Raw genomic sequence first — 14919 nt, forward strand, 5'->3', positions numbered from 1 at the left:
GATGTAAGTAGTGTGGGTAATTTAAGGAGGTGGGGATTTCATGAAATGACCAGAATCCCAGTATTTCAGAATTGGAAAACCATTAAAAGCAATGTTGTAGAATGGAAAATACCACAGTATAGTTTGAAGTTTGCCAATAATGGTGTGAAATGATTTATGTTGAGTTTGTCAAAGAGAGTCTTCTATTCTCTGATGGTTGCTCTATTATTCTTAAAAATTCCTTATAGGTACCATTGTTCTCTCTGAGTTAATTCAAATATCAGTCTCACAGATACTACACAACACCCATCCTTGTGCTCTCAGAACGTGAAGCACGTTGGGCAATGGTTTTAGACTAATTTAGATGGTTAATTCCTTGCCATTCTGCTGTGAAATAACGGGAGAATGGGTGAGATGCCATTATTTTTCACTTGTGGCATATCCATGGTATTTTTCTCCTAACTTTTAAAATTGAAGCTGTTTTTTTGTGATTACAAATTTTTGCTTGGCCTGCTTACCATGCAGGAAGAGACTAATCCTCTGTGGTTCAATAATTTTCTTCCACATTTTGGCACTACTGCCAACACGTGCATTGAGGTCCCCAATGACCATCAGGTTGTCAGATGGTAGAGCAGCTGTGATGATTTTATCCAGATCTCTGTAGAATTCCCCCCTCACTGGAATGTATGACAGGCAGGATGTTTGCATTGACAAAAGAAATAAATGGTCATTTGATAAGTCCATACACTGACCAGGCAAGTTGGAGACAAGTAACCACTTAAATATCCAATGCCTGAAAATCCTTTTCCCCAAAGTGTGGTTTCTCTTCATGATATGTCTATAATCACTAGGGAGAAATATTGAAAATATTTTGTTTCTAATATGAGTCCTTAACAGGAGTTCCTCGCCATGTTTTTGCAATTAACAAAAAAGACCAACAGAGAGCCATCTTTTCATGATCAACCTCCCAGTGTCTGAAACGACCCCACCCTAACTTCACTGCCATCTTGGAGTGCTTTCATACCAGCTCCAAAGGGGAAAATTAACTCCCTTACACTTCACAAATACACTTGTAATTGTAAATTGCAACTTACTGGGGGTCCGTAGCAATTTAGCAACAAACCAGACTGAATACTTCGACAGACCACATTGGGTGGAGAAGTGAGGCAGGTTTTTGTTCTCTAGGGAGAATCGTCAAAATCTCTGGCCCATGTTATGTCCATAAGATAGGCTCAGAGTCTCAAGAGGATTGGTATTGTGTTCATTAAGGTGTTTATTTTATTTCCTGTCTCTTGGACTGAGAAACAGGACAAAAAACATATGTTAGGGAAATGGAAGACATTTCATAGTTTACAATATTAGGATTAAAAATTATAATATTTATTGTAAGAAAGTCTCCAATTACCATTTGACTGGGCAGAATCTTTGCAAGATGTATGCAAACTAGAAATGGAATTTCATATTAAACTCATTATATTTCCATGAGAAGCCACATGGCTGGACTTGAAAGCACAGTTCTACCCTTTAGTATTGTGTGAGCCTTTTTTATTTTATTTTATTTTTTGTTTTTGAATTAGAAAAGCAACTTCATTTTATATAAGTAGGTTTTATAGAAAATTTCAAATTTCAATTTTCAAAAATGAAAAATGTAATACTAATTGAGGCTAGTAGGAAAAAATGGGGGTTAAATCAATTTTTAAAATAAAATAAATAAGCTTTTGATTTCAAACCCTTCTGTGAAGTGAATTTTCTCATTGAGAATATCCCAGGTGCTTTTTTACAGCATCGTGTCTAAAAGGAGGTGATTTGGGAAATGAAAAACAAAGTCCTGACTTGCTGACGGCTGCTAATCTCTCAAGATTTTACTATATAGTCCCTTCCTGTGAAGCAAGCTTAGTAGGTAGGAAGAGAACAGAACTTCAGCTGAAGTAATAAATAAGTCAAAGCTTTTTGTTTAAAGTAGAGGAGCTGATTTTCCCCACTTTTATAAGCAGAGAAGGAACTTTTCAGATCTTCAGTGCTCTTAATAGAGCCAGGAGCTTTGAGGAGCCTACCCGTGCACCAGACCCTCTCATAAGTTGTCTGGGGATGTCTCTTGTTAACCCCCTTATTTGTACAGCATTTATCAGTCTTCAGCCTGCTGCATTCACTGAGTTCTGCTTTTCTGAATAAAATACTGATTAGATTTTGGAATCTGTAGTCCAGCGATGGGCAAATGTTTTCTGTAAAGGACTAGATAGTAAATATTTTGGCATTGTGGGCCGTTCTATCTCTGTCACAACTATTCAGTTCTGCCACTGTGCCATGACAGAGGCCATAAATGCCATGTAAATGAAAGAACATAGCTGTGTTCCAATAAAAATTTACAAAAGAGACAATGGGTCCTATTTGGGTTATAGTGTGCCATGCTCTGGTTTAGTCCAAGAAAACATGTCTGTCCCATGCCATTCTGCTCCTCAGACCCCAAGCACATGCATGTACACATACTCAGGGCTACACACATATACACAACCTCACACAGCTGTGAGCTGTTCAAGTCAACCCAGAAAATTCTTTCTCTATCTAAGGTCAGTTTCCACCCCAAGGTTACAAGTTGGTCAAGCTGCAGTGTCTAGATTTAAACTGTTTCTGAACTATGTAGTCGTTACTGGGCACTAAGAAAGGAAGAAGTAAAATAGTCTATGTGGTAGTAGCAGGGAAGAAAAAGGAATCTTTTCCCCCTGTACTCAAGAGAATTGGCACCATTATTTGTTTCTCTCTTAAAATGTCAATATGATTTAGAAACGCATGTTTAATCAGGAAATTAAGTTATCTTGAAAAGGAATTGCTAATGGAGATTCTGTCAGAATCCCTATTGCCATTATTAAGTGGAATAGAAATGCTCCCTTCAGCATTTTTCATACCCTCATTAGTCTCATCCACTAAATCTTACCAAAAAAAAAAAAAACAAAACTTCTTTATTTTTCATCCTGTTGCTAAATCTTAAAGTGAGATAATCAAGGTAAATCTTTTACCTTGGCATCTACCTGATGTTCCCCTTCTTGTGTTATTTCTTTTGGGTAAAAGACCTTTAAAGGAAAATGGTTGTTTGCCCCCTTTTGGCTTCAAACATACAAGATGTGATGTGTTTTATGGTCATTGACAAACAAGTGGCATATTCTGACTCTGCAGCAAAAAAGTAACACAGGACAGGCAGGACATCTTGGGAAGTCGGGCAGGAAACCATTCTTCCACCATTCCAAAAGGAGGGCAGGGGGAGTCTCCTCAGTCTTCTCTCCTATTTACAACTCTTGCTGGGTTCTTTGGAATGCCACAGAAATTCCTCCACTAGGGTTGCTTCATATGACCACCTAATAAACTGAGTTATGCTTTGGATCTTCTTTCTAGACTCTAACTAGGAAATAATTTTAGAGCTGAGAAAAAACTTCACAGAGTACCTAAGGCAGTCGTTGTCAAATCTGGTGGAACATGGATACCACTCAACGTCTTTGTTAAAAATGAAATTTTTCAGGCTCTGAAGAAATTCCGATTCAGAAATTCTGGGCAAGCCAAGGAAATCTTGATTTCAAACCTGGTCCTTCTGTGAATCTGTTACCTCCTCTAGCCATGGGCCAGGATTAGGAAACTACTGAATTAGTTTGCCTCCTCATTTTAGAGATGAGAAAGTATATTTTGAGAGGTTGAGTAGCCAAAGTGCACACAAACAGTAAATGGCAGAGCTGGGCTCTGCGTTAGTAAATATTGGTAGAACTGCAGCTACTTCTTACTGCTGGGCCCACGACCACTTCCCTTATCAGGAATAGTACTCTTGCACCTGCACTTAACAAGCTTCTCAGTACAGCACTCCAGGCAGCCAGGACTGATGGAGTAAGTTGTCATGTAAGAAGAAACGTATTTGTTACTCCAAGATAGAAAACCAGAGTTGCCAGATACGCATTTTTGAAACAGATGCTCTGGCAGTTTGCATTTCTATCAGGTCAAATGCTATTCTGGTATTTTTTTAATTGTCTTGATTATGAATTATGACCCTTTAAGAAGGGACCTCAGTGTTTATGAATCACCGATGATTAGTTCGGGGTCAATAGGGCTATTCTGAAATTAACAGAATAAATTTGTCTGTGGTGTGTAGGGGTGAAAGGAGGAAGTTCTTTGGGGCACACAGTATTTTAGGAGGGATCATTTCTGAAAACATTCAAGTTGGTGCACATACAGATTAAAAACTTCTCGTGGTCTTTGGGGCTAACACTAGATTCTGATGTAAGGATACAAACTTAAACCCTTTAGGGTGGGTTGTAAAGTATCCTGTTTAGTACTGTAGATAGACTGATGTCCTAAAGCAAGAGGATGGGTTACTTTTACTACAGATAACCACCACTTAAAAGATATTAACAAAGTGGGGTGACCGGTTGACCCAGTTGATTAGAGCAAGGGGCTCCTAACAACAAGGTTGCCGATTCGAGCCCCACCTGGGCCACTGTGAGCTGCGCCCTCTGCAACTAGATTGAAACAACTACTTTACTTGGAGCTGATGGGTCCTGGAAAAACACACTTAAAAGAATAAAAAATAAAATAAAAGATATTAACAAAGTATCTGCAAACTACATGAAATTTTATCACAGAATAATATATTCCCTAGAGTCTGAGATAGGTTGTCCCAAATGAGTGGAGGAGAATTTCAAGTTTACAAACTGTATCTTGTAAAATGGGACAGCTTTTAAAAAGGGCCAAACATTCATATGGAAGCTGCTCCATGGTGTCCCTGAGCCTCAAAGCTCTTACTGGTGGTAACTTGTCCTCAGCACCATACTTCTATCAGTGGAAAATTATCTTTAAAACACCCGCCATTTTCTTCATTTAAGGCAACCTGACTATTTACATTTTATTCAAAGAAACATATATATAATTATATATATATGTTTCCTTGAGTTCCCACAAATAAAAACCCAATGCTTTTTCATCATAAATTTGTCCTAGACTGTATGTTCCTTAAGGAAAGTTACTGTCATGTTCACCATTTTCATCAGTAATTGCCCCTGTGCTTGGTGTACACTGGGAGCTCAAACATTTGTTGAATGAATAAATATTTGTCGATTGAATAAGTAGATTCCTATTATTGCATTTTTTTTTCAAATAATACAGTTATTGTCCTTTCTGCCAACAGCTTCTGCTTTTTCCTGCCCAATTTTCTCCTCTGGTTTCCCAACACCTTTTATGCCACAGTGACTTACCCACGCATGCGGGAACCAATGCATGGATTGGGGCTAGAGCTGTTGCAAGAGCTCCATTGGGTCCCCTTAATAAAGCATGTTTCTCCTCTGGATAGAAACAATCCCTTCAGGTTGCTCTTTGTCTCTTGCACATTTACTACTTTAATAGTAAGGAAGAAAGTTCATGAGGGTGATAAACTAGTATGCTTAGGAGGCTGTGGTCATTTCTAAATATTGAATTTGATTTGCCATTGAATGCCAAATCCTCACTGACCCCGCAGTGTCCTTGAAGAGTCTTCCTGTCCTTCTTAACAACTATCTTCCTGTCTTATAGTGACTGATTTGTATCCGTGGGTTACTGATTTTGACTGACTGCCAGGTCCAGTATGGCTGAACTCATTTTATTGTTTGTTAGGCAGCCAGTTTCTTGACTGTATGTTTAGCAGGTTTATTGGATTAAGGTTTAGGATAATACACCAGGACAAATAAATGAGTATCTCATCTCATACTCAGGGGAAATGCACACATAGACACTAGGTCAAGAGTCGTGGGGAAATGTAGAAGCTAGGAGTCTGAAAGATGAAGGCACATTGGCCCACAAAAAGTAAATGAATGCTCCTGATACATAAAATCCAGGAAAAACATAAAGTCCATGTAATAAGTAGAATTTTTCTGAAGAGTAAAACTGATCTTGAAAACACAATTATATTCAGTATATTGGTATCCCATCATTCTTCTTTCTCTTTTCTTCCTCTCTTTCCTGATGAAAAATATAAAAATGTATATTTGTATTTATTTCCCTCAACATGAATACTCATGACAATTTATACTTGTCTGTGGTTTCTTCAGTGATACGTGTACTGTGGTATTCACTCTTTCAATTGTGTGTCCATCATTTGATGTGAAATATAGCATATAGTGTCACATGTGAAGACTGTCCAGCCTCTACTTGCGATATTCAGAGCAGTCACTCAGATATTCAGAGTTTTCACCTTGTCAAAAGTTTGTCTAAACATTTATATTAATTAGAGGATTATGACTTCATAATATAGTTCAACCATCTAAATTACCTGACATGTATTAACCAATCACTACTGAAAACCTCCCAATCCAGTAGTGTTATTGGGGGTTATGTAGAGAGAGGCGTAAATCTTGGGTGTAGAGCTGACGATAGAATGCAAAGATGGGAGAAGGGATAAGGTGCCTTGGTCCTATTCCTTGATATATCCCAGGATGAAGTCCTGATGTCAGTGCCTGTTTCCACATTGTTATTCCCCAACACATCACCATATAACCCCTGTCAGTACATAAATCCTGAAAAAAGAATGTTTTTTAGTTTAAAGGGCTCCTTTTCTTGGTCTAAACTTTCATGCACAAAAAATGAAAATAAGAAAATTCATTTATTCAGTCATTTATCAAACATTTCCTAAGGGCCTGCTGTGCTCCAAGAACTGTTCTAAGAACTGTTCTAGGCACTTGGGATACATCATATTACACAACAGACAAAAATACCTGCCCTGGGGGACTTGTACATTTAAACATCTCAGTATGGCTACTGATGTCACTGAGGGAGACCAAAGTTTTGTCACCCCAAAACGTGACTTTTGGGCTGTTGATTTTAAGCTCGTTATTAAGAAACAAAACCCAGAACCATTGACCCTTGCCCTTATCTGCCTAAAGGAATTCAGATAGAAAAACCCGTTAAAAGGAAGGAAATATAACCCTAGCATTATAATATAAACTAAATGGCCGGCAGGGAGAAATCTAGTAGAGGTTGTTTGTTAGACTTCCTTCTGTGTCCCATTGTTTTTAGCTAGCCCAGCAATAATTTGTTTACCACAAGTTTGCTTTTTGTCATCTACCTGTGAATTACCCACTTTTCTGTTAAATCCCAGACCCTTGTACCCTGCCCCCCTTTTGTCCAAAGTGACATATAAGCCTCAACTGCCCAATGCACATTTGGTTCTCATATCTTATGCTTATGGTGCCTCCAAATGTACATCCATAATAAATTTTGGACATTCTCTCCTGTTAATCTATCTCATGTTAATTTGATTATTAGCCTTGCCACAGGAAGTTAAACAGAGGGAGGAAAGTTATTTTTTGACCCCTACATTGCATTTTCAGTCCAATAAATCCTGTTATTTTCTGGTTCTGTGTTTATGCAATGAACAGTAAGTGTGGTTAATGAAGCACAAAATTTTCAAAATTATTGCTAAAAATGTCTCCTCAATTATACACGATGATGCCTAAAACCACACATATAGTGGGGAACTGCATTTTGAGTTATCATTTTGATTTAATCACTCAGGGCCCCTAACTAAGTATGATGCAAATAACTGGGAGAAATAGCTTCTTCAGATCCCAAGTAGAATCCTCATTAATGCTGGGGAAGAACATAAGCAAAGGAAAAGCTACAGATCTGGTGACAGAGTAGAAAGGGCTTCCAGGAGAAGAAGAAAGGCAGTAACTGGAGGAGCAGGAAGGATTCCCGAAGCAAACTTGTTTTCTTCTCAATTTTTGTCTAAATCCAGACTGGTTTTACAATATTCATTTTCAACTAGTATCTCAATGTAGATTTCTGTTAAAAAGTGTGTCCTGGAGACAATTTTAGGGAGTCTTCCTTTGTCACCCCTCTGAGTTTCTTTATACCAGTAAGTTCTTGTCTATGTTGTGCTTACATGGAAAGGTCAATAAAAGCTATGAGAGCAGGTGAGTCATGAAGAATACATTTTGAATTTAGATATATATAAAACAAACTAAGGGGGCATGTGAACATTGCATGCAAATCACACATACACTTTTTTATCCTTCTAACTTTTCTTCATGCCTGACTTGGTCACTGAGTATATCTTCTCAGTGATTCACTTGAAAAACCCCTGATTCTGCAGCTTTGCTAATTTAAAATTTCATTACTGAAATGTTTATCTAAAAGAAACTTAAAAAAAAAAATGTCTGATGTGATCAACAGAAATCCATTTTTCTTTGTTAATTTTCCCTCATTACTGGAAATGGCACGTTCTTTGGTGTTTTTATAAGTTTGAGTATTATAAATGAGTTTACAGGTGTAGTAAAAAGGCCCAAAGACATTTATCGTAAAATATAATAATAAAAACAAAGAGCAAATCACCCTCATCTCCCTTGTTTTTTAAATGGACCCCTGGCATTGAAGAGTACCTAGTTTCCGGTGGAGATGGGAGTGAATGGATGTCATTACAGATTTATCTTTGGAGACTGAATTTAGAATGTGATTAAGAATCAGGATGAGTCTATCGTCCCCACCTCACCTAGGGCTATATGGTGTATGGTGTCTTCATCGCTGGACATGTCATTAATCTGTTACGGATCTGTGACTATTTTGACTTGAATCTAACTCATTTCTTTTGTTCACCTCCACTTCATTATTTTTAGAGATTAAAAAAAGAAACAACGAAGTTAGTTTTATTTTTGAAATTCAAGGATAGCTTTGAAGTACAATATAGTAATTTCCTATTTCCTTGGACCCCTATATTGCATTTTCAGTCCAATAAATCCTGGTTGGCTGGTTGTCCAATTTGTATACTGATTTTCTTCTCTACATTCTTTTCTACCCTCGTTCCCCAGAGATACACAACTCATATCTTGCAAGAAGAAACAAATAGTTATTTTGTGGGGACAGAGCCAGGAGTGCAGTTTCCAGGCTCTCGGCCTCACATAGAAAGATGCTGGCTCAGGTAGTAAATGGCCATCAGCTGTGATTGGATGGCTATCAGCTGTGGCTAGTTGGCCATCAGCTATAACCTGTGAGCCATTGGGCACTAATATAACTGCTGTGGCTACGCTGGCAGAAAATGGGGGCTAGCAAGGAGATGGTGGCTGAGCCTGCAAGCGGAGCAGTGAGGGTTGCGAACAGTGTTGCTCCTGCCTCCTGTGTCTCCAACCCAGCCGCCAGTGAGAGTATAGTGGTATGACTCCCCTACCTATGGCTCCGGGGGTGTTCCTTTTCGGCCTCACCATGTCCTGTGTTCTTATGTGGGGAGCGGGACCAGAGACCCCGCCGGACGCCCCGCACGACGTATTTCAAGTCACTATGGATTTGTGGATTATGATTTATATTACTATCTTGGGTTTTTTCTGTAAATGAGTGATTATATAAAATGGATATTGTAGGGGTCCAGGGCCAGTCTCCCTAGGGTGTGTCACCTGGTATGCAGATTATTTTGAGCTAAAAGCAAAGCCCAACAAACTCAAGAAGAGCTTTTTACCTCCCCTCTTACCCCTTCAGAAGTGAGCCTTAGTGTATTCACCTTAGCATATTCACCACAGCAAATATGAATTAAGTGGGGCAGACAGACAGGATCCCAGCAAAACCTGTTGCTAGATTCCCGTCTGTGTCCCACTGCTTCTGGGTGGCCCAGCAACTATTTGTTTTTCTCATTTACCTGTAAATTGCCCACCTTCCCCTCCATAGTCCGGAAGAACATATATATCTCATTTTTACCTGACTGCTTTTAGAATTTTCACTCTTTTGTGAATTCCCCACGTGCACTCATTAAAACTTGATTTTCTCCTATATCTTTTGCATATCATTTGAATTATTAGAACAGCCAGAAGAACTAAGGGGGGAAGAGGATACTTTCCCTGTCCCCAACATCATAAAGTGCAATTGCCTCCCAGTCTGAAAGTACCGGAGAAAAGAGAAATTCGCCTGGTGGCCAAAGGTAATAGGTGGGCATAAGGAACATGTAACTCAGTCAAAGGAAATGGTCCATAAATTATCTCTGTCGAGAAACTTTATTAACCACAGTATCTTCCAGATTCAGAATCTTTTACACAATGTATTGGTTCAGATACCTTTGGTTGCGAGTATCAGAAACACTAACTCAAAATACTAACACTTCAACATGAGAACATAATACTACAGAAAACTGGAAGGCTTCAAGTAGGGAAGTCTGAGGTGAAATATAATCAGTAGCTTCTAATAATCAGAAAGAACTCAGGTTTTTCTCATTCGGTCATCCTTGGCTTATCCCCCTGAGAGTTGCTAGTACTGTATTGAATCGTCATTACAATGCAAGTATTGTAGAACAATTAGAAGGCAAAATGGAATGAGAGCTGACTCTAAGCACTTTCTAGCTGTTTCAACCTGCAGCAAGTTCTTTAATCACTGGTAGCCTCAGTTTTTATCATCTGTACATGGCTGATAACTTCATTGAAAAGTTACTATTAAAATAATTAGAAAGAGTTTGAGTTTTCACTTTAGACCCTCTATTCAGACCTTCCTCAGTCAGGAGAACAAAGCCTCTATAAAGACCTGGGAGGGAAGTACTAGGAAACCAGAGAAGGAGTCACTAACCATTCTACCTGAAGCACTGTTTGGAGCTTGCAGGAAAATGCAAGAAACCAAACACATCTGGCCACTGATGTGGGACCCTCATGAAGAGGAAGATGGAAATGTCTACGGAAATTGCAGCCTCTGGGGAAGCAGTTCCTGCTGTGTAACTGCGGCCTTCTGGGTCTGAAACCAATTACCTGATGCCGTCAGCTGAGGCCACTATTTGTCAGCAGAATAATCAGTCAGGAAAATGAGCTGGATCGAGAGTGGAGGAGAGCCAGGGCAGGCTGGTTCCTGCTGCGCATCCCTGTGTCTGCCCATCACCAGGTCCAAGGGCATAACCTTTTGAGAGTGATGGCTTCTGCTTTACTTCCATCTTCCAAATCTCACGCAAGCTCCCCTTTTAGCTGCTCTCTCCCAAAACCATGTGGAGAAGGGGATTCTGATATAAACCTACAATCATGAACGAGCTCCAATTGCAGGAGTGGGTGGGACAGATGGTTCTCTTCGCTTTATGTGTGCTCATTTACACATCTTCTCTTGCCCCTAGCACAGTTTGAGAAACAGTGTCTAAATCACTGCTGAAAGAATCTGCTTTTTGAGAATGTAACTTATTTTTGCCTTGGTTTTTTTTTTTTTTTAAATAATTGAAATATCAAGTAGATTTATATACACATTTTAAATAAAATGAAGTGCAAACTCGACTTTCTTCACTACTGTTACATTTTAACAGCTCGGGAGTACTACTGGGGTAAAGAGAATCGAAACTGTGCGTCAGGAAATTTGGGACCTTGTTCTATTTGTGCAATACACTTGCTAGATGAGCAGGTGGACTTTGGTTTCCTCACGTTAGTGGTTCATGACCTTTTTGAGTGAGGGATAACGTCTAAAAAATCATCAGTTTTCTACACGAATATAGTAATACTCTTTCTATTGATTGAGAGATTTTATAAAACCTAATATAGATCCAGGATGTATTACATAAATCTAATACTATATTTCTCAGATAATCTAACATTTTATGTTTCAAATAAAGTATTCCAAAAGTATATCCATGCATTTGAGAATTTTAAAAAGAGTATATAAAAATATGCAAAATTCCAAAAGTATTTCTATTTGGGGATTTTTAAATATATATAAAATATGCAAATAGTTTTGATTGCATCTATAGTCTCAATGAAAACATGAATTTGAAGATTTCCCCTTTAAGATATGTAACCTGCTCATGGGGGACCACTGACTGGAAGTTCTCACTGTTCCTTCCACCTGCAGGAGGAGTTGGAAATGCTTTTGCTATTGGGAAGACTACACGTCTCTATCTGGCAAATCCCTATTCAATTGCCACCTGCCATATATAGCTGCCACCACCCCAGGCTTTCTGTGGCACATTCCTGTCTGTATCCTTCAGGGTAGAACACATCTTGGCCAATCCTACTTTCTCCTTCCTATCAGGAACACAAGGGGAAAACATTTTCTGATTCTTTATGTGCCCAGATCAAGAAAGGTCAGTTTTTTCAGCATACCCTGAGAGGTAAAATGGAGTGCTAGAGAGAGAGTCAGACATAAGAGAGAAGGGATCTGGGACTTGGAAACACACACAACTTCTGTTTCAGGTCATTTAGCAAGATTTTTGGATTATAAGAGTTGACAGTAGACAGATGTGTCTTTATAGTTCTGAGCTTTTAAAAAAAACCTTGAAACATCTGATGAGAGTTCAGGAAACCTACATCCATCAGTATTCAAACGGACTCCAGGGAGAATGTTTTTTTCTAAGCAAGGGAATGGATGAATGGAAAAGCACATATTAAGTGCTTTGGAATAAAGGTGCTGCCCACAATACACATACTTCATCAGGCATTAAATGCAACACTGCAACTTTCTTTAGAATATAATTCTGCAACTGCCTATTCATGACCACACTAGCTTAACTAAGACAATGAGCAATACATTTTCCCTGATGTATCTTCAGAAGCGTCTAAATACAGTACGCACTTACTTAACGTGGTGGATAGGTTCTTGGAAACGGTGACTTTAAGCAAAACAATGTATAAGAAAACCGCTTTTACCGTAGGCTAATTGACATAAACAAGAGTTAAGTTCCTATGGCCTATATTTGGTCACAAAAACCTCACCTAACTTCTAAAAAAAGATCCAACACACTTCTAATATTAAGCCTTGAAATAAATTGAGCTACACAGACATTTAAGAAAAATGAATAGAAACAATGATTTTCCAACCTGCTTATGGTAATGATTTTTAGGTAATGATTTTCCAACCTGCTTATTCCAGTTCAGGGTTGGGGGTGGCTGGAATCGATCCTGGCAGCTCAGGGCCCATCGCAGGAGCCACCCTGGAAAGGACGCCCTTCCATCTTACAGCCACTCACACATCCCCACGGTCTCTCAGAGTAGGACAATGTAGACATGCCAATCAACCTAACCTGTACATCGTTATAATATGGGAGGAAACCAGAGTGCCTGGAGAACCTTCCACCCTAAGACACGGGGGAAACCGTGTAAACTCCATGCAGACAGGGGCCCAGGCTGGAATCCATTTTGTTTTTTCCTCATCAATGTTATAACGAAGCAACATTGAACGAAAGGACGTTAGTCAAGGAACTGACGTAGGTTCAACTGAAAGATTGTTTTGTTTTTGTTTTTTGGCTGGGTTTCTTCTCCATGATTACCCAAATAAAAAGGCAGAAAGGCTTCTACACGCTTATCCTATACCCAAATCCAGGAAGATATATTGGAAGATTTGGGACACAAGTAATTATATCAGCAATAAATTTATAAAATGTCAGTCACACAGAACTTGGATGGGGAGCGTCAGGTTCTCATCCCAAATTTGCCACTTTTTAGCCACATGAAATTGGATTGTATCTCTTAGGTTTAGTTCTCCCATTTTGGATTCCCCTATTCTATCTACCATACCAACCCACTGGGAAGATCTCATAAGGTGATGCACAGAAGGGTGCTCCAAGAGCTGAGAAAAGCCATACAAGGTACTATATATTATTATTTTTATTGGATGTCTCTTAAGGAGCAGTCCAAGGAACCAAAAATGCTCCAAGAGATTAAGATCTCAATTTTGTATCTCAATTAAAAACAGCACTTCCAGCACTTCCTTCTAACATCTCTCCTGGGGGAGGGGGGGTGGGGGGTGCCTTCTGCTTAATCACCAACATCACCACTTCTTCCACTGAGAGTGATATCTGCTGATGGAGCACCTTACAAGTGATCTATCGTCACCCCTTGCTAGGCTGAGGAAATCTAAGCTGGTCACAGCACTTGTCTTCAGAAGGAGCAAAACAAAAATCAAGGTTCATAAAAAAAGAAACTTGGCCAACATATATTTGGATGCTTCATTTTCACTCTTTCCCTATCCGAAGTTGCTCATCCTGTTTTATAACCATAACCTCTCATTCTTCCTCTTTCCTTGTATGAAGTAACGAATAAGTACTGTTTCCTCGCCTGTTAATTCACTCCACAAATGTTTGGTGGAGACCAACTGTGTGGTAAGCACTGAGTCAGGTCTTAGCGCGCGTGATGGACATGAATTCTATCCTCCTAAATATGTAGTCTAGAGCCAGGTTTACACAAGTGTAATGCATGACAGGAACAGGCAGAAGGTACCCCAGCATATGTGCATAACTGAACAAATGGAAACTGAACAGGAAAGAGAAGTTTGACAAAAACTAATATCCTACCACGATCTCTGTTCACCGCACTACTAGGCTGAGAGCACCTAATCAATCTGGTTTTCGGAGATGGGCATAGGCTTCTGAGGGGTAGTCACATCTAAATGGAGTCCTGAAAGGGTGAGTAGGATGTAGTGTGGTGACTCTGTGCTTATTTTCCGTGTATTATTTTTGATTATGCTTTCTCCTCTTTTTCTCTCCTCTTTTGCCCTATAGCCTAGTACTTTCTATTAACCCAATCCACCATCTGTACTTGGCCATAGACAACTGGCATTCTAAACCACCATGGTAATTATAATTTTAAGAGTTACTTTTTTTTTTCAGTATCCATCTGTTGTAAGCCTGAATTGAAATGGTTTGGTTGTATCTGAATTATTAGAGGAGAAAATTCACACCATTGATGACATTAAGAAAGTTCTACAATAAGTGACTATAATATCACTTTGTTGCTTCTTCCTATTCTCAATAAAATATTTCTGAATAACCCTTCTTAAGATCCTCTGAGCCAGCACGTTCCAACTCTATTCTGCTATTGACTCTCAACAGGTCCTTTGGAATGTTCCAAAAATGTTAGTTTGAACTCCATTAAGAATATTTTAACTGTCTTAAGACGTAATAAAAACGATACATTTATTTTAACATGTTAATGATATCTACTGCCACACTGATTTGCGCAATCAGATAAACTTATCTTTGTGCAAAACTTGGAGAAATGTTTA

This window comes from Rhinolophus ferrumequinum, chromosome 14 (assembly GCF_004115265.2).
Source record: "Rhinolophus ferrumequinum isolate MPI-CBG mRhiFer1 chromosome 14, mRhiFer1_v1.p, whole genome shotgun sequence".
NCBI lineage: Eukaryota > Metazoa > Chordata > Mammalia > Chiroptera > Rhinolophidae > Rhinolophus > Rhinolophus ferrumequinum.